This window comes from Equus caballus, chromosome 15, assembly GCF_041296265.1.
Source record: "Equus caballus isolate H_3958 breed thoroughbred chromosome 15, TB-T2T, whole genome shotgun sequence".
Lineage (NCBI taxonomy): Eukaryota > Metazoa > Chordata > Mammalia > Perissodactyla > Equidae > Equus > Equus caballus.
In genome coordinates this window covers 55,289,427-55,313,736 of record NC_091698.1, presented here as the reverse complement: position 1 = coordinate 55,313,736, position 24,310 = coordinate 55,289,427, and the positions used below count along the sequence as shown (strand labels likewise).

General features: G+C 40.3%; 1 long non-coding RNA gene across 1 annotated transcript; it reads left to right on the top strand.

The window, feature by feature from the left end:
• Positions 1–210: 210 nt before the first annotated feature.
• Positions 211–21,160, top strand: LOC138917855 (uncharacterized). Its single transcript, XR_011426431.1, has 3 exons — positions 211–396; positions 17,465–17,665; positions 21,061–21,160. It is a non-coding gene; the product is annotated as an uncharacterized lncRNA (long non-coding RNA).
• Positions 21,161–24,310: the final 3,150 nt, after the last annotated feature.

Sequence of the window (24,310 nt, the reverse complement as noted above, 5' to 3'; positions counted from 1 at the left end):
GCTTTTAGAATAGTACCTGGTACTTAGAAAGATCCCAAAGAAATGCTAGCTTTGTTGTTATTAACAGACACAGAAATGTAAAGCTAAGGTACTTGGAGGCCCTGTGGAGCCCTGACTGGCCAGTAATCTTTTCTAAAACACAGATCCTGTTGAGAAGCTGATAAATGCGATGGCATCTATCCAGAAAAACGCACTGGTATGCATGATTATACATCCAATTTCAGAGGTCCTTGGACCTCAAGCTAAAAATTCTGTCTGGTTTAACTCCTTCAGCTCATAAACTGGAAGGGCCCATGAATGAACATGATGACTTAGGCGACAGCAAGTTCAGTTGTGGAGGCTGAAGTTGGATTGCTTTTGGTGGAGAAGAGAAGAGCTGAAGAGGAACAGGAGATAGTGAGTGGAAACCTCTCTTTTGGGTAGATTGGCTGCAAAGGGGGAAGAGAGAGAACCTACTTTCTTTGGAAAGGTATCATGGTTTTAAAATATGCACAGGATCCTTTACAATTCTTCCCTCAAGAAGTAGGTTAGGGGCTGGCCCGGTGGTGCAGCAGTTAAGTGCACATGTTCCACTTCGGCGGCCCGGGGTTCGCTGGTTTGGATCCCGGGTGCGGACATGACACTGTTTGGCAAGCCATGCTGTGGTAGGCGTCCCACATATAAAGTAGAGGAAGATGGGCACAGATGTTAGCTCAGGGCCAGTCTTCCTCAGCAGAAAGAGGAGGATTGGCAGCAGATGTAGCTCAGGGCTAATCTTCCTCAAAAAAAAAAAGCAGCAGGATAATATCCCCTTCTCCTGAATCTAACTATCAGAACATGGTGGAAGTGATGCTGTACTAGTTTCTGAACTCAGACCTTAAGAAACTGGTACCTTCTAACTTTCTGTCTCAGACACTCACTCTTGAACCAAGCCACAGTGTTGGGAAGTCCAAGCAGCCTTTGAAGAGCCACGTAGAGAAGAACTGAGCCCACTCATAGCCCCAGCTGACAGCCAGAATTAACTCGCCAGCTTGAAGTGTACCCTCCTGTCCTTCAGTTGAGCCGGCCTAGCTGATGCCACATAGAGCAGAGATGACCTTTCCTGCTGATCTTTGTCCAAATTGCAGAGCTGTGAGCAAACTAAACGACTGTTGTTAAGTCATGGAATTTGGGGGTAATTTGTTACGTAGTGGTAAATAACTCATACAAGTGGGCGGTGAATTGAGGGGGGGATTTGTTTATGGATTTGCTTGTCTTTACAATGGAAGAGATTTGAAAATGTTTAGAAGGGGAACCACTACAATGACAGGAACTTATCCTAAGGCCTCTCTTTTCTAAGTGAGGTGAGAGGTCCTTCCATGCAGTGATAGGGTTGGGAGCCTGAAGGAGGACTGGTGAAGTGTTAAAATAGCTGTCACGGGAACTGGAAGAAGTTGCTGACTAGGTGTGGGGAAAATTTTTCAGCAAGCATGAAGGTGAGGGACAGGAACGGATAGTAAACAGGTCACCAGGGGGAGGGCCTGGAGAAGCTGGCCTTTGAGCTGGACCTTGGGGGATGAGCAGGATTTGGGCAGCAAAAGAGGAAGTGGGGGAAAAAGAGGCTGAGCGAAAATAAAGAGGAAATGAAAGTGGATGGCTTGCTTGGGAATCTATGCATTTACTCTTTTAACGATTCTTTATTGAACCCCTCTTTTGTGCTGGTGCAGTACTATAGGCGATGTGTTTAGCAAAACCAAAAAGGCCCTACCCGTGCAAAGCTCACAGTCTAGGGCAGATGCAAAGAATAAGTTGAAAGATTAACAGTTACAATAATTAAGAATTGTGATACCTGTGAAGATGGAAACAAAGGGTTGTGATGTGGAATTGAGAGGGGAAAATCTCCTTTAGATGTGGTGGTCGTGGAAAGCCTCCTAAGTGACATTTAAACTGAGCCTCTGAGTGTATGGAGGATGGAGCGGGGTGGGTTCCAGGCAGGGGGCAGGCATGTGCAAAGGTCTGAAGCAAGAGCTGGCAGATGAGACTGAAGAGGAAGGAAGGGTTCAGATCTTCATGCTGGCTTTGCACGTCTGCTTAGGTATCGCTATTATTTACAGGGAAATGAGAAGCCGCTGAAGATTTGAAGCATAAGAGTCGGACGATCCGACTTATGTTTTAAGATCCCTGCTTCTAGGGAATCCTGGAGGGATGGTAGGAGAAATTTATTTTTAAAAAGGAAGTTTTCATTGATTTTACTTTTTTTTTTAACCTAGAGAGGGTTTTGTTGTTGTTGTTTTTAAACAGGCTTTATTTATTTATTTTTTTTCTGCTTTTTTCTCCCAGATCCCCCCGGTACGTAGTTTTATATCTTAGTTGAGGTCCTTCTAGTTGTGGCATGTGGGACGCCGCCCCACCGTGGCCTGACAAGCGATGCCATGTCCGCGCCCAGGATTCGAACCGGCGAAACCCGGGGCCGCCTAAGCAGAGCATGCAAACTTAACCCCTTGGCCACGGGGCTGGCTCCTAAACAGGAGGTATTTTTATTTTTATTTTGTTGAGGAGGAGCAGCCCTGAGTTAACATCTGCCGCCAATCCTCCTCTTTTTGCTGAGGAAGACTGGCCCTGAGCTAACACCTGTGCCCATCTTCCTCTACTTTATACTTGGGACACCTACCACAGCATGGCTTTTGCCAAGCAGTGCCGTGTCTGCACCGGGATCTGAACCGTCGAAACCCTGGCCGCCAAAGTGGAACGTGAGAACTTAACCACTGTGCCACCGGGCCAGCCCCATTAAACAGATTTTAAAGCCAGTTCCTAAACATGTCCTTGTGTGGAGATTTTTAAAAATTAAAGTCAATTAAAACTTATTTACTTTGGGGGCTGGCCCCGTGGCCGAGTGGTTAAGTTTGCGCGCTCCACTGCAGGCGGCCCAGTGTTTCGTTGGTTCGAATCCTGGGCACAGACATGGCACTGCTCATCAAACCACGCTGAGGCAGCGTCCCACATGCCACAACTAGAAGGACCCACAATGAAGAATATACAACTATGTACTGGGGGGCTTTGGGGAGAAAAAAGGAAAAAAAATCTTTAAAAAAAAAACCTTATTTACTTTGAAAGCTTCATAATTTGAGACATCTTGAAGTGCTTTGGCATTGATGTCACATTGCTTCAGAGACGTAATATGATATTTGAAATCAGAGAATATTGACCAAGATGTGCAGATGTCCTAAATATTCAGTATTTAAGGAGAAAAGATATTATTTGCAATTGCACAAAGAAAAAAAAAGCAAGATAAAAGCTGAACAAGAAACGTACAGGACCTATTTCAATAAAACTTTAAAACACTCCTGAGAGAATCAAAAGAACTTACAAATGGATAGGCCTGCCATGTTCTTGAAGTGAAAGACTCAAAATCATAAAGATATCAATTCTCACTAAGTTAATCTAAAAGTATTTACCACAATCCCAGTAAAAATACCAAGAGAATTATTTTTCTGGGAACCTGACAAGCTGATTCTAAAGTTCATGTGGGAAAATAAACAAACAAGAATAGCCAGGAAAATTCTGAACAGGAAGAATATTGAGGGGAGACTGGTCTTACTGGATGGTAAACCATGTTGTAAGATTTCAGTAATCAAAACTACAGCACTCATGCCTATATAGACAAACAGATCAACGGAAAAAACACAAAGTAGAGAAACCGGCTCAAATACACATAGAAATTTGGTATGTGGTAGAGTAACATTTTTAAATTGGGTAAAATGTAGATTGTTGAATAAAGGTTTTAGGACCACTGGGGTAGCTATCTCACAAAAAATAAAGTTTGGTCCCAATTTAACTTTTTTATATCAGAATAAATTCCAATTGGATCAAAGATTTGAGTATAAAAAAGATACTGAAAATATAAAAATATACCATGAAACTACCAGAGGAAAGCATATGAGATATTCTGGTATAAGCCCCTGGGGAGAAGACCTTTCTAATGCAGACATAAAACCCAGAATCTGTAAAAGTGAATACATTTGATGATATGAAAATAAAAATACGCTGCATGAAAAAAAATCATACAGTCAATGACCCACAACAAACTGGGGAAAAAGGTGTGTAATGCATGGCATGAAGGCTGATTTCTTTAATATATAAAAACTTTCACAAATCCGTCATCAAAAGACCAAGAACATAATGGAAAATGGGCAAAGGATATAAAAACATAGGTCACAGAAAAGGAAATACAAATCATGCTTTCACAGATGAAACAATACCAACCTTGCTCTTAAGAGAAAAGGAAATTAACACAAATTAATTACCCTATTTGATTTATAAGAATCCAAAAGTTTGATAAAAACCTGTGTTGGCCAGAAGATGGGGAAACAGGGTCTCATACATTGTTGGTAGGAGCTTAAATGGGTACAGTCCGTGTAGAGGGCAATTTGACAATATCAATCAAAATCACAAACACAAATATCCATTGACCCATCAATTTCTCTTCTGGGAATTTAACCTACAAACACTAGCCCATGTAGGAAATTACACAAGTACAAGGTTACTAGCTACAGCATTACTTGTATGAACGAATGGTGGTACAGTGTACAACAGAATACTATTGAACCATTGCAAGAGAGCAAAGAGCTGCCCGCAACCTGAAAGCATATTGTTAAATGAAAAAAAGAAAATGCTAAAGAGTATGTGTAGTATTCTGCCTTTTGTTTAAAATATGAGAAATAAAAGAACATCCATTGACTTATAAGCATAAACATACAGAAATTCTGGAAACTTACATAAGAACAAAAAATAGAGGTTAGTTCTTGGGGATAGGTTAGGAACAGGTGACTTGAGACATGGGTGACAGAGAAACTTTAAATTTATTATTATTATTATTATTTTTATTAAGGTTATGAAAGTTAACATCCTTGTGAAATTACAGTTGTACATCATTGTTAGTCATGTTCTAGGTTCACCACTTCACCCCTAGTGCCCTCCCCCCACCCCCATTTCCCCTGGCAACCACCGATCAGTTCTCTTTGTCCATATGTTAACTACCACCTATGAGTGGAGTCATTCAGAGTTCGTCTTTCTCTGTCTGGCTTATTTCACTCAACATAATACCCTCAAGGTCTATCCATGTTGTTGTGAATGAGTCCTTTTTTATGGCTGAGTAGTATTCCATTGTATATATATACCACATCTTCTTTATCCAATCATCAGTTGCTGGGCACTTAGGTTGGTTCCATGACTTGACTATTGTGAATAATGCTGCGATGAACATAAGGGTGCATGGAACTTTTGGAAATGCTGATTTCAGGTTCTTAGGATAGATACTCAGTAGTGGGATGGCTGGGTCATAAGGTATTTCTATTCTTAACTTTTTGAGGAAACTCCATACTGTTTTCCGTAGTGGCTGTACCAGTTTGCATTCCCACCAACAGTGTATGAGGGTTCCCTTTTCTCCACAACCTCTCCAACATTTGTCACTCTTGGTTTTGGATATTTTTGCCATTCTAACAGGTGTAAGGTGATATCTTAGTGTAGTTTTGATTTGCATTTCCCTGATGATTAGTGATGATGAGCATCTTTTCATGTGTCTATTGGCCATCTGTATATCTTCTTTGGAGAAATATCTGTTCATGTCCCCTGCCCATTTTGTAATTGGGTTGCTTGATTTTTTATTGTTGAGTTGTGTGAGTTCTTTGTATATTATGGAGATTAACCCTTTGTCAGATACATAGCTTGTGAATATTTTTTTCCTAATTAGTGGGATTTTTTTTGTTTCAATCCTGTTTTCCCTTGCCTTGAAGAAGCTCTTTAGTCTGATGAAGTCCCATTTGTTTATTCTTTCTATTGTTTCCCTCATCTGAGGGGTTACGGTGTCCGAAAAGATTCTTTTGAAGCTGACGTCAAAGAGTGTACTGCCGATATTCTCTTCTAGAAGACTTATTGTTTCAGGCCTAATCTTTAGGTCTTTGATCCATTTTGAGTTTATTTTAGTGAATGGTGAAAAAGAATGGTTGATTTTCATTCTTTTACATGTGGCTGTCCAGTTTTCCCAGCACCATTTGTTGAAGAGACTTTCTTTCCTCCATTGTAGGCCCTCAGCTCCTTTGTCAAAGATAAGCTGTCCATAGATGTGTGGTTTTATTTCTGGGCTTTCAATCCTGTTTCATTGATCTGTGCATCTGTTTTTGTACCAGTACCATGCTGTTTTGATTACCGTAGCTTTGTAGTATGTTTTGAAATCAGGGATTGTGATGCCTCCAGCTTTGTTCTTCTTTCTCAGGATTGCTTTAGCAATTCAGGGTCTTTTGTTGCCCCATATGAATTTTAGGATTCTTTGTTCAGTTTCTGTAAAGAATGACATTGGAATTCTGATTGGGATAGTGTTGAATCTGTAGATTGCTTTAGGTAGTATGGACATTTTAACTATGTTTATTCTTCCAATCCATGTGCATGGAATGTCTTTCCATCTCTTTATGTCGTCATCGATTTCTTTCAAGAAGGTCTTGTAGTTTTCCTTGTATAGATCTTTCACTTCCTTGGTTAAATTTATCCCAAGGTATTTTATTCTTTTTGTTGCGATTGTGAATGGGATTGAGTTCTTGAGATCTTTTTCTGTTAGTTCATTGTTAGCATATAGAAATGCTACTGATTTATGTATGTTGATTTTACACCCTGCAACTTTGCTGTAGTTGTTGTTTAAATTTATTTTTAAGTTAATTTTGAGTCATGTGACTAATTTCTGATTAGAAAATTAAATTTAAAAAATAAAGAAGGGCTATATATACTGATATGGAATCTCCAAGATTGTAATCGCCAAATTAAGTGAAAATATCAAGAAGCAGACTAGTACTCATAACATACTATTTTGTATATATCTCCCTCCGAATACACATGTTATAGATGCACAGACTATCTTTACAATTATGTGTAAGAAAGTGGCAACATGCATTGCTTCTGAGTTGGGGAATTCGACGGCTGGGGACCCAAAATGGTAGGGAAACATTTTCCTCTATACATTTTTCTGCCTTTTGAAATTAGCATGTGCATTACCTACATAATAACATGTAATAATTTATTTAAAACTGAAGTAAACATTTATAGCCTTTCTAGCGTAAGCAGCCCCCTATCATTGTCAGGGGGTAGGTGGTGGGTGTGAACAGTGACTGACCACCCTGAGACTATGGGACTTTACAATTCTCTACTTTGATCTCTCTTTCCCTTAAGTCCTTTCCAGCACCAAAATTCTTAATCCCTAGCTTGACTGTAAACTCTTATGGCATCAGAATAATGTTTCTCAGCCCCTGACTCTCCTGCAATGTGTGGTGCAGATCATTCTGCAAAGGTTGGTGCCCTGTAAATGTATGCTGCCCACCTAGGACGCAAAATCAGAGGCTGGCTTTGATGGAAAAGTTGAAGTTCTAGCTCCATATTCCAAAGGGCTTAAAGCCAACTTGATGGGCTCAATCAGCCTACAGTGCTTGGGCAGGGAAGACGCTCAGAGAGTAAAAACTGACTGCTTAGTGTAATCAGGGGCTCTGACAGCTGGCATAAAACTTATGGCACTGATCTTAGAATTTTCTGTCATGACTCATTTTGGGACTCTGTTCGATGCTTTGCTTAGCAAAGCTTCAGGATATTGGAGGGCTCAAAGAAATTATCTAGGAATCTCTTTACCTCACACTTTAGTAGGATCGTAATACAGATATTTGTTGAATAAGAAACATCTAGAGAGCTGGGAGGAATGTGGCAGTTTAGGGAGACAGCTCCTGAGGCAGGCTTCAATAGTAACCACTTCAAGTTGTCAAATCACTTTAGACTGATCCCATTTCACAGGTTGGGATCCTTTCTATTTTGAATGAACTAGCAAAATTAACAGGGTTGAGTAACATTATGGCTCCAATTTCCCCAAAGCTGGATATCTAAGACTTTACAGTTTCCTTAAGGCAAAAACAGGCAGTTCAGCTTCTTTTTGGCTCAATGCTATGTAGATCTTAGCATTTCTTCCTTTTGTTATGAAGTCCTTTTGTTTAGGGAAATTGAGGCTTGAACTTTTTATGATTAAACATTTCCCTCTCCCAGGGTGTTACACCTAGCAAAACACTGTGCAAAGAGTTAACAGGTTAATTACTGCGTTATTTACAATTTTAATATTTTATTGTGTGGCTTTAGAGGAAAGGAGCCGATAATTACCCTCCAATCGCATGACGGTTGCCATGTGGTTCCTTGGTGCACTGTTTCCATATAATTAGAGCTATGTGTGCTCTGCAAAACAATGCGATGCCCATAATATCCATTTGGGAGCATGAAATTAAATTTCCCAGATGGAGGGTAACAATTTCAGTTTTGAGGAAATGATTCCTTCAAGCATTTCTTTGGAAAATCTGGAATCTCTCTTCCAAGATGTACAAATGACTTAGGTTTCTAATTACAGTTCAGTTGGAATGGAGATTTTTCTATCAAACTTGGAATGCAAATTTTCCTTTTTAAGTAGAGAACTGTCCTATGGCAGCGGCTGTGAGGGCATCTAGTACGGACCGTGCCTCTGAGTACCCTGAGAAAGGACGATTTCTGGAGACAGTCTGCGATTTGAGGGGTTAGGGTCTCTCAGGGGCCCAGGCAGAGAAGGAGTGGTCCAGGGAAGTTTTTGACCCCAAATGAATTGTGTTGTTTCTCTCTGTCCTTTAGAGGCCCTCATAAATAGGCACTACTTGAAGTCTGATTTTACTCAAATGAATCTTTAAAAAAAAATTCTCTTTTTTCTTACGTATGATCTCTTGGTTAAGCATGGGAATAGTCTGCTAGGTTGAGAGCACTTAACTTCATTTTCAGACTTCAGCAACATAATTTAGGAAAAATATGTTTAATTAAACTGAAGTTTAGAGGAAAAGATCTGGCTGGCCAATTGAACACAGGGTTTGTACCAAGAATAGCCAAGAGTACTATCATCTTTGATTTTAATTTTAAAAGTCAAAATCTGAGTTTCCTTTTCCTAATCAGGGAGCATTCCAGGATTCATGTGATCACTCTGTGTGTATTTCTTGATTCTACCGATTCCTAAATTCTCAGAATTTCCCAAATAGTCCAAAGTCTGCATCCCCTACATCCCTTTATTGACAGGTCTGGGCTGGGGGCCTCAGCTTCCCCAGTAGGCCCTGTCCTGTGGTCCAGCAGGAGTCTCCCTAACTCTTTCTCTTTGGGAAAAGGCATGAGAGTGAGCAGGGGCTGCATCCTTCTTACAAAGTCCCCAGTGACTTCTGTAACTTTGGTTTGTAACTAAAAACAAATACTCCAAATACTTTAAAAGATAATTTTTGTTTATTGAAGAAAACTTACAAGATACAGATGATCAGGAGGAAGAAAATTAAAATTGCCCATACTCTTACCACTTACCACTTGGTGTAAATTTTTTCAGTCTTGCAAGTATGCAGAAGTAAGCTTTTTTAAAAAATGTAACATTGGGGCCAGCCCCATGGCCTAGTGGTTAAGTTTGACACACTCTGCTTTGGTGGCCCCAATTCTCAGGTCCAGATCCCAGGTGCAGACCTATACCACTCGTCAGCCATGCTGTGGCAGCGACCCACATGTCAAATAGAGGAAGAGTGGCAACAGGTGTTAGCTCAGGGTTAATCTTACTCAGAAAAAAAAAGGGACATCACTGTTTTATAACCCACTTTTCCCTACTTAATATAATGAGACTATTTTTCCCTGCCTTAAACCTGTTCTTCCTTTATGTTATTTCTAATGGCCGCATAATACTCCAAGCTACGGATATGCATATTTTTACAATATAGGCTGTTCTAATTTTTCCATTTTATAAATATTCCTTTGGCAAAATCTTTTGGGATGCTCATGATTATTTTCTTAAGGTAAACTCCAAGAAGTAGAATTTCTGTGTCAAATAGTCTGTGTATTTTTAAGTCTTTTTAAATGGATTGCTAAATTACACTCCTGAAAGCACCAATTTATGCTCTTTCTTGATATGTACAATACATGTATACATGCCTTTGTCTCACTTTTACTAACACTGGGTATTAAAAGTTTTTAAAAAGCAACTTGGCTAATTTGATAGATAAAAATAATACTTCATCATTGCATAAATTTGTAATTTTTTATTATTGGTCATATTTTTAAAAAATATGTATTTTTTGGAATTTTGCATTTCTTCTTAGTAAATTGCCTGCTTGTTTTCTTTGTACATTTTTCCCTGGGTGCCAGTCATTTTCTGGTAAGATTGGTAAGCAGTGTTTGATACAATTTTTGAGCTGTGCTCTCGGGTGTCACATCTCAATTTTAGAGAAAACTTCTGCATTAATGTTCTCATTAATCTACAGCAGACAAAGTTCTTTGCCTCTATATGAAGTTCACAAATGCTGGGTACTAGTTTAATCCCAGATGATCTTTCAGGAAATTTAATTTACAATATGCTGATGGCCTCTTTGGATTTCTGAAGACTAGTCTTGGAATTTTAAGCATCATCCCACATTTTTACCATTTTCTAGATCATTTAAGGTTTATTTTTCCCCCTACTTGCTAAGTGAATCAGATTTCCTTCATCGTCTTACATTTACAAATGTCCTAAATTTCTCAAAATTCTTCTCCAGGTCTGGTGTCTTTCATTTTGAGACTTGCCACTAGGGAGGGGAGCTAAGAGTATTAGAATGCTCTGTAAATCCTGCCAGGCTGTTGCTTTCCATCTTCACCTTCCAGAGGTTTGTGGGTATTGAGCTGAAGATGTCAACAGCTGCAAGAACGTCCCCAGCCATCAGCTGCAAGTTATAGACACTGCCTCTTGTCAGAGACTGAAAGAGACCATGCTGGCCCATTTTAAGATTTGGCCAAAAGTTTGTCTTTCTTCTTTTATCTTCTTAACTAGTTTCTTAATCATTCCCTCCCAAATCTCCCCCCACTCCTTCATATTAAATCACATTTCCTTTAAGCAAAATGTTTTTATTTATTTTTAACTTTTGATCTTGAAATAATTCCAGACTTACATGAACATTGCAAGTGTAGTACAAGAATTCCTTTTACCCAGATTCCCCAAACGTTAATATTTACCACATTTGCTTTATCATTTTCCCTCTCTCTCCATATTTACATAATTTTTTTCCTGAACAGTTTGAAACACATGATACACATATGATAATACCCCTTTACCCCTAAATACTTTAATGTATACTTCCTAAAAAACAAGTTTGTTCTCTTACACAACCACAGCACTATTATAAAAATTAGGAAACTAACATTTATATAATATTATTATTCTAATCAAGTGTTTATTCAAATTGTATCATTATCTTAATATTGTCAATTTATGGCCAAAGAAAAAGAGTAACTTTTAGAGTAAAAGCATTTTGATTGATTACCTAGATTAGTAGTTTCCCAAATCCAGAATTTTATTTAAAAATTAAAAATAAGAGCTATATATACATTTAAATATGCAACATATTAAATTTTAACACACTAGACACTACCAATATATTAACATGTGTTCTTATCAATTGTACAAAAAGTGTAAATGCTTTACACTTAAATTTGTAAGATAAATAAAATAATGCTTTTATCTGTTTTCTTTTTTGGTGTGTGCTGGTCATTTTCGACATTTGCTTTTTCATTTCCTGTCTATATATCTACATATTTATAATACATATACTTCATATGCATGTACACATATATATAATTACATGTATCAATTATGTACATATAATTTTGTCCTCAGAGCCATTCCTCACCCTTCTGCTCTGCTCTGTTTTGTAGGGAACTACATTCATTTCCCAGGGCTCAGTGACTAGCTGGCTTTCTGGGAGATTTGGCCAATGGGATGCACTGGAGGGCAAGAGAAATGAAGAAGCTAAGGTGTTTCTTCCTCTCTATCTCTGACTCAGGTGGCTTCTCTTTCACGCCTCTGGCCCAACAATCCTCGTTCTTCGGTCTCACTATGGATGGTCCAAACTTCTGGTCTCTAGCAATACCACTTCTTCTCATTGTCCTCCTCCCTCTAAGAAAAATCTCAGCTTCCTGCTCCAGCTAATCTCTAGGTTGCCTCACTCTTCCTGTTTGGCTTCTCAGTGTTTCCATTGCCTGTGTAACCAATTCCTAACATTAAATTCCCTCTGTTTGAAGCACCTAAAGTAGTTTCTGTTTTCTTGACTCAACCCTGACTGATAACATACAGTAAGATTTCATTTGAAAATGTCCTTTCTCAAATAATTTCAGAAACAACTGCCGTGGATGATTGCCTCAACCCTTCATTTTACTTTGTGTGTCTGTTCATCTATTTATTTACTCCCATCTATATATTGAGCTCCTATTAAGTAGCAGGAGTTAGGTGCTAAGGATACAAAGGAGGACATAGCAGTAACAACAATGACTAATATTTCCTGAGTACTTACTGCACATAACATTATCAGCTTGTATTAGTTCTCTGAAGCTGGGTAAAAAATTACTCTAAAATGTAATAGTTTAAACAGCAAGCATTGATTATCTCAGTTTCTGTGGGTGAAGAATTCTGGAGTGCTTTAGCAGGTCGGTTCTGCTTTAGGGTTTCTCTGGTGGTTTCTGTCAGGATGTCGGCAGGGACTGCCATCATCTGAAGGCTGGAGGATCCACTTCCAGGATGGTTCCCTCACAGGTCTATTGGCAGGAGGCATCAATTCCTCACCATATAGGCCTCTCTGTTGGCTGATTGAGTGTCCTCACATGAAGGCAGCTGATTTGCTCCAGAGCAAGTGATCCAAGCAAGTGACATGCCTTTTATGTCCTAATCTCAAAGACATTATCACATCGGTCATATTTTATTTGTTAGTCACTAAGTCCACTCATACTCAAGGGAGGAGAACTTCAGCTCCACATTTTGGAGGGAAGAGTGAGCTGAAGAATTTGCAGACATATCTTAAAACTACCACACATCTCATATAATTCTCATGACCACCCTAATTTTTCCACAGTCCCATTTTGTAGCTAAGGAAACTGAGATATAGATGGTTAAGAAATATATGCAAGGTCCCACAGCTGGCAAGTGATGGAATTGGGAGTCCAATGCAGATTGACTCTAGAACTTGTGTATTTAACCACAATGCTATAGTGCTTTGGTACACAGACAACTTGTCCTCATGAATCTTAATTCCAATGGGGAGACTGACATTAGTTCAGTAATCTCTCTCTCTCTCTCTCTCTCTCTCACACACACACACACAATTACAAACTGTTTGAATCCCATGAAGGAAAGCACAGGGAACTGTAGGACCGCATGGTGGGGGAACTACATCTAGTTTGTGGAAACAGGTTGCTTTATTTTGAGTCTGTATTTTAGTCCCTGGCCCTAAGTACAACTCTTTAAGGGGCTAACAGACCAGCAGTTCCCAATCATGGCTGCACATTAGAATCACTTGGAAAGAGGTTTTAAGAAATACTTATGCCTAGGACATACCTCAGACCAATTAAATAAGCATCCCTGGGGCTAGGATCCAGGCATCAGTATTTTTTTAAAAGCTCTTCAGGTGATTGCAATGTGTGGCCAGGGTTGAGAACCATTACAGGGCTCAATTCTGTCTTACAAACTTGCACACGGAAGTGCTAAGAGCAAAAGGGGGGGACAGAGCTTAGTTTCTAGCTTGCTGTCGTGCCATGTCTCTCTTCTAAAGAAATTTTCCAAACATTTTTTATTTAAATGTCACGATTCATGGAAGCTGTTTTTATTTGGCAAGGGAAGGATGTGGTATTGCATTGTGGGAAATATTTTGTTTGAATGAAGAAGTCATTTTTTATGAAGGAGCCGACTCGAACCTTTGTTGAAGTCAGAGGACCTCTCTTTTTCACCGGCTTCTGCCATTCCAGATATAAGGAAATAAAGAGGAAATCACACCAGCAAATCAGTTGCAGGGGCTCCACTCCAGGGAGGGCTGCATGGGTGAAATAAAGTTGAGGATACAAATTCGCTTTTCATTTCTGACATTAGTGAAGTCTTTCTGATTCTTCTTCTCTGCCAAATCCATCTAGAGGTCTGTAGAATCACTCTGCTCCCAGGGCTCTGAGGGTTTTATTTTACTGCTACAAGGAAAACAAAGCACCATCTTGTTACTGATTTGCTTGCTTCTGGTAGGCTGCCTGCTTGTTCTCATACGGTGGTTTCCTAGAGAGCTGGGACCAAGAGTCATCTACTTTTGCAAATCCAAATCTTAACACAGTGCCCTACACATATCAGGTGCTCAAAACATTTGTAGCATTGAATTAATGTGTTATTGCATTTTCAAAGGTTGAAGATGGTGATTCATTGAGTTGGTGAGACACAGAACCAAAGATGTCAAGAGATATCTTATTATAATCTCACAATACATGTAAATCCATCAAGGCAGATCTATGACCATTGCCTAAAAAATCCCACTCAAAACATATTTTGCTGATGGCACAAGAGAAGCAGTCTCTTCTTTTGAACTGTTGCAGACTTCTATCTGGTCTCCAGCTTCCTGTCTTTGCTCCCAACCCACCTCCCATCCATTCCTCACATCAGCCAAAGTAAGCTATGATACTTTAGAAATATAAATATGATCATGTCACTCCCTTGGCAAAAATCATGTCAGTGTGGAAGCCCACAAGCTCCTGCATGATCTGGCCTTTGCCTACCTCTCCAGCTCTGTTCTGATTTCTTCCAAGCTCTTTCCTCTCTTGGGCTCCTGCATTTGCTGTTCCCTCTGCCTGCAGCTCTTTCCCCAGGCTCTTTGCAAGGCTGGCTCCTTCATAGCTTCTAGGTCTCAGAGAGGCCTTCCCTGACCACTCTACCTAAAGTGACCTCTGTTAGTTGTTCATTTACCCCTGCTTATTTTCTTCAAAGCATCTCAGTGTGAAATTACCTTATCTATTTGTTTACTTGTTTACTGTCTGTCTCCCTGAACCCAAATGTAGATGCCATGAAAGCAAGAACTTCATTTTGTCTGTCTTAATCACTCTTGTGTCCCCAATATCTGGCTCACAGTAGGCAATCAATCAACATTTACTACATGATTGAATAAACACATAGAAGAAGGAAGACTGTTATTCAGTCGAGGAGGTGTAAGATACTACAGGCAGAGAGTGGGCACAGATAATAGAATAGAATATTTTTTAAAAAGCTTTTATAATTTAAAAATACTTTTATATTAACAACATTCCCCCAGAAGCTTAAAATTTTATTTTTTAATATGCATGTATTTTCTTCTTAAAATAGTTCTATCTGGGTGGAGGTGGGGGGCAAACACAATGGTATTTACTTTGTAAACATGGACGTGAAAATTACTTCTTTTTTGCATGCTGAGATTAGAAATATGACCCCGATGCAATGCAAGATTTGCAGTAAAGCTGAAAATGGACAAGACATTGGCATGTCCATCTATTATAACTGGACCAGAACTCCAATCACCAGCTGAAAAAATAAACATGGGGTCAGCAGGCATTTGCCCTGCACCCTGAATGCATTCCAAAGTGAAAACCATGTGCAAATGACCCAAAGATCTAATGCCTCCTGATTTAGAATTCACACATAGCTATAGAATTAATATGGGCTAGAGTGAGCCACGGCAGGGTGTCCTTGAAATTGATACCCATTGAAGGAGAATGGCCCAGGAGACAGGGGAATCATATCTGGGCCAAAAGAAACTCTACAGAATGTCTTCCTTTTTCTTTTCCAGTGATCCAACAACCAGGGCCGCTAACAGAGAGATGATTTGGCTGGAGGTGGGATGGAACGGCCCAGTCCCAGCGTCTGCAGTGGGTGTCGGCTTTAGCAAGGAGTAGAACAGGGACGTGTGGAGAGCCAGCTTAGACATCTGCTGGGTTGTTGCTTGGTGCGGGGCAGGGGGCAGTGGGGGAAGCTGCCCTTGTTGGGCCCTACTCTGTAAGAAAGCCTCATGCAAAGCAAACCTGGGTAGGACCAGAGGCCTCTGTATTTATCTCTACTACAAATAGAAAGACCAAAAATGAGTAACGTGCTCTGTCTAGGGGTTATACAGAAGTGTAAGCCACATCTCCATGATTTTCGCAACCACTCCCATCTCAGATGATCTTGCCTTTTTCTTCTTTATCTTACTTTTGATTTCTCATGGCAGAAAACAACAGTGAGGATGATTACTTCAAATACCCAGTAGTAGCCCACCTTTATCTGCGGTACCACCTCCTTTTGGGTCTTTGTGTTGTGCTTCCTATTCTGGTTTCCATTGCTGTATATCGAACTAACCCAAGGTTAGTGGTGTAAAACAATAACCATCTTATTACACTCACAAACTCTAGGTTAGGAATTTGGGGGAGAGGGGTCACTGCAGAGATACCTGGTCTCTGTTCCATGGTGACTGGGCCCTAAGCAGGGAAGACACAAATGCTGGGGGTGACTTGAATGGCTGGGGGCTGTGATAATCTGAAGGCTCTATTGCTCACATCTGGTGCCTGGGCTGGTATGATGCAAAGGCTGGCCTCAGATGGGACTACTGACTGGACAACTTGCTTAAGGCTTCTCCGTGTGGCTTGGGCTTCTCATAGCCACCATGCTATGGGTGCAACCTGAGATCATGTGCTCCAAGAGAACTAGGTGGGAGCTGCAAGTCTTTTCTGACCCAGACTCGGAAGTCAGGCAGTGTTGCTTGTGCCACATTCTACTGGTGACAAGAAAGATACAGGCCATCCCAGATTCAAAGGAGGGGAATTAGATTCTGCCTCTTGATGGAGTGGTGTCAGAGTTACACTGTAGAAGGCCTTTCTCCACGTTAGACCCTCTGTGAGGCTGATGAGGACAATGCGTATAATATTGATGGAAGCCTTATTTTTAACAGGGAAGGTCTGTGAAGCACACCTTGAAATCCTTACAAGGCCTTGCATAGCTGAAAGGTTCTATGAGACACCGCCCTAGATCTTTCTAAGGTCTTAACAAGGGATCGTACAGGCCCACCCCCGCTTTGATCTTTGCCCCGAGGTTGTTTTTAAATTTGAGAATTTTTTGCCCTCTGGAACAGCTGGGAGCAAGAAATAGTTTAATTTTCAAACTCCACAAGTCCTGGTTCCTTCCTATTTCTTCCAAATTTTGTTGTTTTCTTAGCTCATCTCTCTCTCTAAGTCTTAACATCAGAGCTAAAAGAGACCAGTTGGCACTTTCAACAGTTTGCCCAGAAATCTCTTTCACTACTCACTGAGTTCATTAGGTACAGCTCTTATTTTCCATGTGGTGGCAGGCAACAGTGTTGCTAATCTTTCCACCACTATGTAGAAAGACTCCCTTTTCCTCCAGCTTTCAATAATTTTCTCATTTACCTATAAACCCTCACTGACGATCCTCTGGAGCCCTATCAGACTTCTGCTAACAATCTTGTCCAAGGTCTTCCAGCTTCTACCTGCCACCTGGTCCCAAAGCTAATCCTTCACGTTTTAGGCTTTTCTTATGGCAGCATCCATTTCCAGGTAATAAAATCCATTATGATTATAGTTGTTGTATCATAAACCACCTCAAAGTTAGCGATATAAAACAATAATCACTTTATTTGGCTTATTATATGGATAGGGTACAAGAGGGAAGGCTTGTCCCTGCGCCACAAGGTCTGCGTCCTCCGTGGGGAAGACTTGAACACCAAGAGTGAGTCATTTGGCTGGAGGCTGAAATCATCTAGAGGTTTCTTCATTCACTTGACATCTTCGTTCTGGTACATATGGTTTGAACTTCTCGCAGCAAGGCAGCTGGATTCAGAGAGGAAATCTCCCAAAAGTGAGTATTCCAAGAAAACCTGGTGGAAGCTGCAGGCCTTTCTGAGTTTGCCTCAGAAGTCATGCAGCATCACTTCGTCAGTTTCTATCAGTAACCCATTGCTTTAAACTTAATCCTTTAGTTTGAGGTTTTTAGGACTACTCAGGAATGTAAATTTTGGCTGCGAATCTACACTAGGAATGTTCCTAGTCTGTGGTTATAACTTTTTGGGACAGTTCCCCTCTCTGCTCTGCTCACCACTGAGGAACTTTCCTTGCTGACTGCTGGGAAGGGGTGGGGAAGGGGTTTATTTCTAACCAAAACTTTATGAGGGCAGGGTCTCCTATCAGCTTCTCATCTCGTCTTGGATGGGTCTTGAACTTTGTCCTCCATGAAAACTGAAGTTAAGGTTTTGCAAGTTTGGTAAATTTCGTCAAAAGAATCTTCAAAGCCTCATTTATCTCTTCTGGTTTACGCCTCCACTCAGATTTTAGCATGATATTTTCCCTACTATATTGCAAGATGCTTTTAAGAATATGGTTTTGAATTGTTTTTTTAAAGATTGGCACCTGAGCTAACATCTGTTGCCAATCTTCTTCTTTTTTTCTTCTTCCTCTTCTTCTCCCCAAAGTCCCCCCAGTACATAGTTGTATATTATAGTTGTAGGTCCTTCTGGTTGTGCTATGTGGGACACTGCCTCAGCAGGGCTTGATAAGCGGTGCCATGTCTGTGCCCAGGATCTGAACCAGTGAAACCCTGGGCCACCAAAGCAGAGCATGTGAACTTAACCACTCAGCCATGGGGCTGGCCCCCTAATTTTGAAATTTAAGCCAGCAATTTTAGTTGTTTTCAACAAGAGGTTCAGTCTGGATATAGCCTGCTATATTACTGGAAATGGGAGCTCCTATCTCAGTAAGTTGTACTTTCATCCACTTGGTTGTTTGTTTCAGGAAGCTGGGAGTCCATTTTTTTAAAAACAACTTTATTGACATATAATTCACATACCATACAATTTACCGACTTAATGTGCATGATTCAATGGCTTTTAATACATTCCCAGAGTTGTGCACCTACCACCACAATCAGTTTTGGAACATTTATCATCTCAAAAAGAAACACTGCACCCATTAACCACAACCTGCCAATCTACTCACCATTTCCCAAGCCCTAGACAACCATTAATCTATTTTCTGTCTCTATAGATTTGTCTATTCTGGACATTTCATATAAATGGAATCACACAGTATGTGGTCCTTTGTGACTGGCTTTTTTCATTTAGCATAATATATTCAAGGTTCATCCATGTTCCTTCTTGATACCTCCATTTCCCTCACCAAGTTGGCATACTCCAGCCTGGCTGGAAGTGCTGAACTCTTTTTTGCACATTGGCATCCTTGCAAGTGTTCTCCCCACCCTTATGGTAGGCACTGTGGATTGGCTCAGCCAATATCCATTGCAACTTCCTTCTAGTGTGTCTTGCTCTGTTGCAAAAGCTGAAACACTAAAAACTACATTTCCTAGAGTCCCTTTCAGCTAAATGGTGAACGTAGTTTAGTTTCTGCCAATCAGATGCTCCCATATGAGCTGAATTCAGAATTAAGTAAAATCAGGAAAGAGTCATCCACGTTTCTGGCATGAATGTTGTGAGGGAGGCAATGTGCTCAATGGTCAGCAGCTTCCTGTGGAGGCAGCAGCAGTTTCCCCCCCAGAAGCAGCAGCGTGATTCTGGGGGTTGGGAGTTGTTCCTAGAAGCTCCACCTAGACCCTGCTCCTCCAGCCCTTCCAACGATTTTGTACACCTACTAATACCTGATAGTAAGTGGATTCTGTTGTCCTTGGAAGAGACCTTAAGAGCTTCTATGGTTGGTTCTCTTCCCAGCCTCTAGGGAAATCAAACTCCTAAGTCATTCGAGATAGATGATTTGCTACTGCCCTGTTTTTGAAGATCTCCTGGGACTGAATTCTTTAAATTTCCCTTCCTAAATTACCCAATCTCCCTCATAGTCAAGTAGTTTTTCTTCATAGCTAAGTAAATACTTTACAGCCGCGCTGTCCAACAGAAATATAATGCAGACCGTATACGTAATTTCAAATTTTCTACTAGCTATATTAAAAAAGAAACGAGTGAGATTAATTTTAATGACATATTTTATTTGACTCAATGTATCAAAAATATTGTTTCAACATGTAATCAATGTAAAAAATTATTAATTCCAAGTCTTTGAAATCCAGTGTGTATTTTACATGTACAACTCATCTCAATTTGAATCAGCCACATTTCAAGTGTTCAGCAGCCAGATGTGACTGGTGGCTGCCTATATTGGACAGGTTAGCATTAGAGCCATTTAACATTCACCTGCTTTTTTCACATGGAAAGCAACAGATTAGATCCCTTACAATAAACTTTCAGATAGAAGACAAGGATTGAGTAACTGCCTCATCCCAAACCTCTCTTGCTCTTTCTCACTACACTATATGTGGTCTTTCAATTCTTTGACTATGTCCAGTGCTTCGCTGTCCCAGGGCTTTGGCACCTGCTGTCTGGTCCACCTAGAATGTTCTTCCCCCTTATTCTTCCTCTAGCTTGTTCAGCTTCTCCTTCAATTTTGGCTAAGTAGTTGCTTCCTCAGGGTCCTCCCTGACCATTGTCCCACTCCATGTCTGAAACTGATTATCCTTTTATTCTTGCCCATGACAGCATATACTTCTGCCCAGCTCTCAGCACAATTTGTATTAAGTAATTATTTGTTTAATGTCTATCTCTCGACAAGATTGCAAGCTCCCTGAGGGCAGGAACTTTATCTAACTTACTCTTCACCATATTCCCAGCACCTGGCATGGTGCCTGGCAATAGCACTCATTCCAAGACTTTTGCTGAATGAATGAACAAAATGCAATATGACTTTTTAAGCTTGTCTTGTACATGAGATATGGCTGTTCCTCTTCTGATGACCTACCTCTTCACTGGTGGGAGATTCAGTCAATATTAAGGACTTAATGAGAACAGCTGGGACCAGGCAAGAGCCTATAGTTCCACTTCAGAATGCAGGAACCCACTGTAAAAATCACAGATAAAAAGTAAAAATTGTGAGGTTTAATACTGCTGATAACACTCAGAATGAGTCAAGGCGTATCCAGTCAATGTACATAGGGCTTTTTTATGTTAATAATAATAGTCTAAAGGCACACAGGAGAGGCAAATCTAGTTGAACGGAGAGGGGCAGAGGGGCCAGCCTTCCCAGGAATTGTTGATGATGTGCTGTGACTTTTCAGATGCAAGGAAGACGCCTCCCACCTTCTCTCCATCCCCTGCCTCCCTCCCTGTGCCCAAACTGTTTGTTTCACACTGCTTTACATTCTTAGAATTCTACTTTGTCACATTGCCTGAGATTTCATTATAGGCGTCCTTTTTTCAGGTCACAATGACATAATTTGTATCCTGAGCACTTTGAAACAGGGGCAGACCTGAGTGGGACTCTACTGGCAGAGGCTCAGGACAACATTAACGCACCAGGTACCATATTTGTCTGTGTGTGTGTGTGTGTGTGTATGTGTGTGTGTGTGTGTGTGTGAAATGGCCTAAGGAGAAATTTATCCTCATTGAGATATTCTTTAGAGCCCATCCTGAGCCCATGGTAGCCTGAAATAGGACCCAGCTTTCTTAAACCAGATTCCCAAATATACTAAACATATTTCAGGGGCTCCACAGTCCTTTTTGCTAGACTGTTATGACCCTGTACCCTGTCCTCCTAGGCCACAGCTGATTCACCTGGGTGGGTTGTCAATCTCTAGGCTAACCAATGACCGTTGCCCTGTTGTCCAGTATAATAGGTTCTGCCAGTTTGTGGGGCGGAGCAGGGTGGAGCAATGCAGATGTGCATCCACAGCATATTGATGGAGGAGCATCAGCAGGAAAGCCCATAGGGCCCTGCAGCTGACGGCCCCTGAGCAGCTCTGAGCCCAGAATCACCCTCCACTCTAGCCACAGGAAGCCCAGTGATGACTCTTTTTGGATTCGTGCTAGAGACTCGTTGTCACTCCTTACAATAAATCCCCTTTATTTTAGCTAACATTAGTGAACCTCAATTCCTTACAACCAAATGTGTCTAAACTAAAATGGCCTGAACTAAAATATTAATTGGAAGGCAATTGGGGTGGAGGGATGTAGAACAAAGTTTTCTTTAAAACCATGTTATAAATAATGGTTGGAGTCCAAAGCTATCCCACAAAAGTTGGATTCCCATATAATATAGCTGAAACAAATTTGGGTATATAGATATATAGGCACTCAGTATGTACTTGAATGAATGAATATTGATAGTGCTTCTTAGCTTCTCTAGGACACACTTCTCTGGATGGGATCTATTTTCATGGGAGCATGTAAAAAGCAAGTGAAGACAAAAATTTCCTGTTGGCCATTTCATCAGATGTAGGTGAATGGGGAAAATATCTTATTTCAGATCCAAGGCAGCCAACAGGTATCTGATAGGTTAGCGTCTTGGAGCCTTACTAGTACCCAGTAAAGGTCGAATGTTGAGACCAACCATTCCAGTTGTATTTGAAGGGAGGAGGAGCTTCACGTTGCTCTTGCAGAGGGCTGTACCGGGACAGGTACACACCCACATAGCTTTTGAAGACATTATTTTCGTAAGTCTCTGATGTCAGCGCACTCCTCCCACTTCAGAGATGCTGAAGTGTACTGGATGGTGCATCTCGATTAGATGCTCTCATTACATGTTGTCTTTTGTGTTTCGGTTTAATAATAGGCCTGGGCATACAGTTTACAATTTAGCGTTGGGTTGATATCTATGAGGTCCCTCACCCCTGCAATTCTAACTTTTGTCTGCATAACTAAGTTAAGTCTTCTTTAGTGATGCTTTAATTGGGAATTTTTGTATAAATATTCAAGAGTTTTTTTTTTCATGGGCAAGAGTTCAGGGAAGATATCTTTTACAATATATAGCTTGCCAGTTTTGATTAAATACATTATTTATGCCACCTGCTGGTCTTTTTAGGACTCATTTTTTCATTATTAAAATTTTTTACATTGATTTGTATTTATGCTATACACACATGTGTCTAAAACAATCCTTCAGTCAAATCCATAAATGTTTTGTGAGGAATGGACTGAGTGGTAGAACTTGACTCTCACCCCTACCTTCTGTTTTTAAAATGTCCCCTCGCCAAGGCCAATTTAAAAGGATACTTATTAGGGGAGAGATAGTATTCTCTAGTCTAGACTAACATTCCTAAACAGCATATATTTTAGACTTCAAAGACTTGATGAATATCAAAAAAGCATATGGTCCTGGTGAATAGTGAAGTTTGTCATCTCTACACATGTAAAATAGCTCATTTAGCTAGAAAATCATGAAATGACTCTTTCTGGAAGGAACACTTGTAACAAAGGTAACAAAGCCATTTAAGCTGTTTTATCCTCCCATTACCATCTGTCACCCCTCTCCTCTTACCTCCTCCTTGTGGTACATAATCACATTGGAAGAATTCTCTGCATAATCCAGGGTTGATTTTCCTCATTTAAAATTCATATACATGCCTCAGAGTACTATGGGAGACTAATGGGGAGCAAATTGAAGTGCTCATAGAACCCCCTAAATTGACTTGGGGTGGAGTAACATTCTTTTAATTCTAAGAGAAACATGTTAATTGTAGTAACTTTGGAAAATGCAGGCAAGCACAAAGAAGGAAATAAAAATAATCTATAATAAGCCAAACTCCCAAAGAAAAGCAGAATAAACATATTGGTGAATATCTTTTCCAGATACCATTACACTCTTTTCTTAAAAAAAAAAAAAAGCAAATTGGCATAGTCTAAGGATAATGCCTTACCTACTGTTTTGTAACTTGGTTTTTCACTTATCAATAGTCATTTCCCCATTTCATTATTCTTCTAACATCTGAAATTCCATTACCTAGACAAACTGTACTAGATTTAACTAGTCCTGTATTTATGGCTCTTTGGCTTGTGGCCATATTTTTGGATGAGAAAAATAAGCTGCAATAGCGTTTTGGTACATACATCTTTGTGCATATCTCTGATGCTTTCCTTAGGACAACGTGGGAAATTCATAGCAGCAGAATTTGCAGGGTCAAAAGTTAAGAACATTTTTCAGGTTCTCAGTCCATATTAAATGATGCTTGACATCTCCCAGAAGAAGGACAATTGTCGGGGTTATATCCTCAGGCAGGTTTTAGTGTTTGCTTCCCCCAATCTCACTTTAGAGTTCTACAGAGGAGAGAGCTGCCTAGTCTTTTTGGCTCTGAAGGGAGTTCCTGAAAAGTGTGGGAAATCTCTTATTTTATTTATTTATTTATTTGTTTGTTTGTTTATTTATTTTGAGGAAGATTAGCCCTGAGCTAACATCTGCTGCCAATCCTCCTCTTTTTGCTGAGGAAGACTGGCCCTGAGCTAACATCCGTGCCCATCTTCCTCTGCTTTACGTGGGATGCCTGCCACAGCATGGCTTGACAAGTGGCACTTAGGTCCGTGCTCGGGATCTGAACCTGTGAACCCAGGCTACCGAAGCAGAACTGCGGACTTAACCGCTGTGCCACTGGGCCGGCCCTGGAAATCTTTTAAAATGACAATAAAATCTTGTTTTAAATTGATGGCTGGTAACAGAGATATAAACAACAATCCAGACA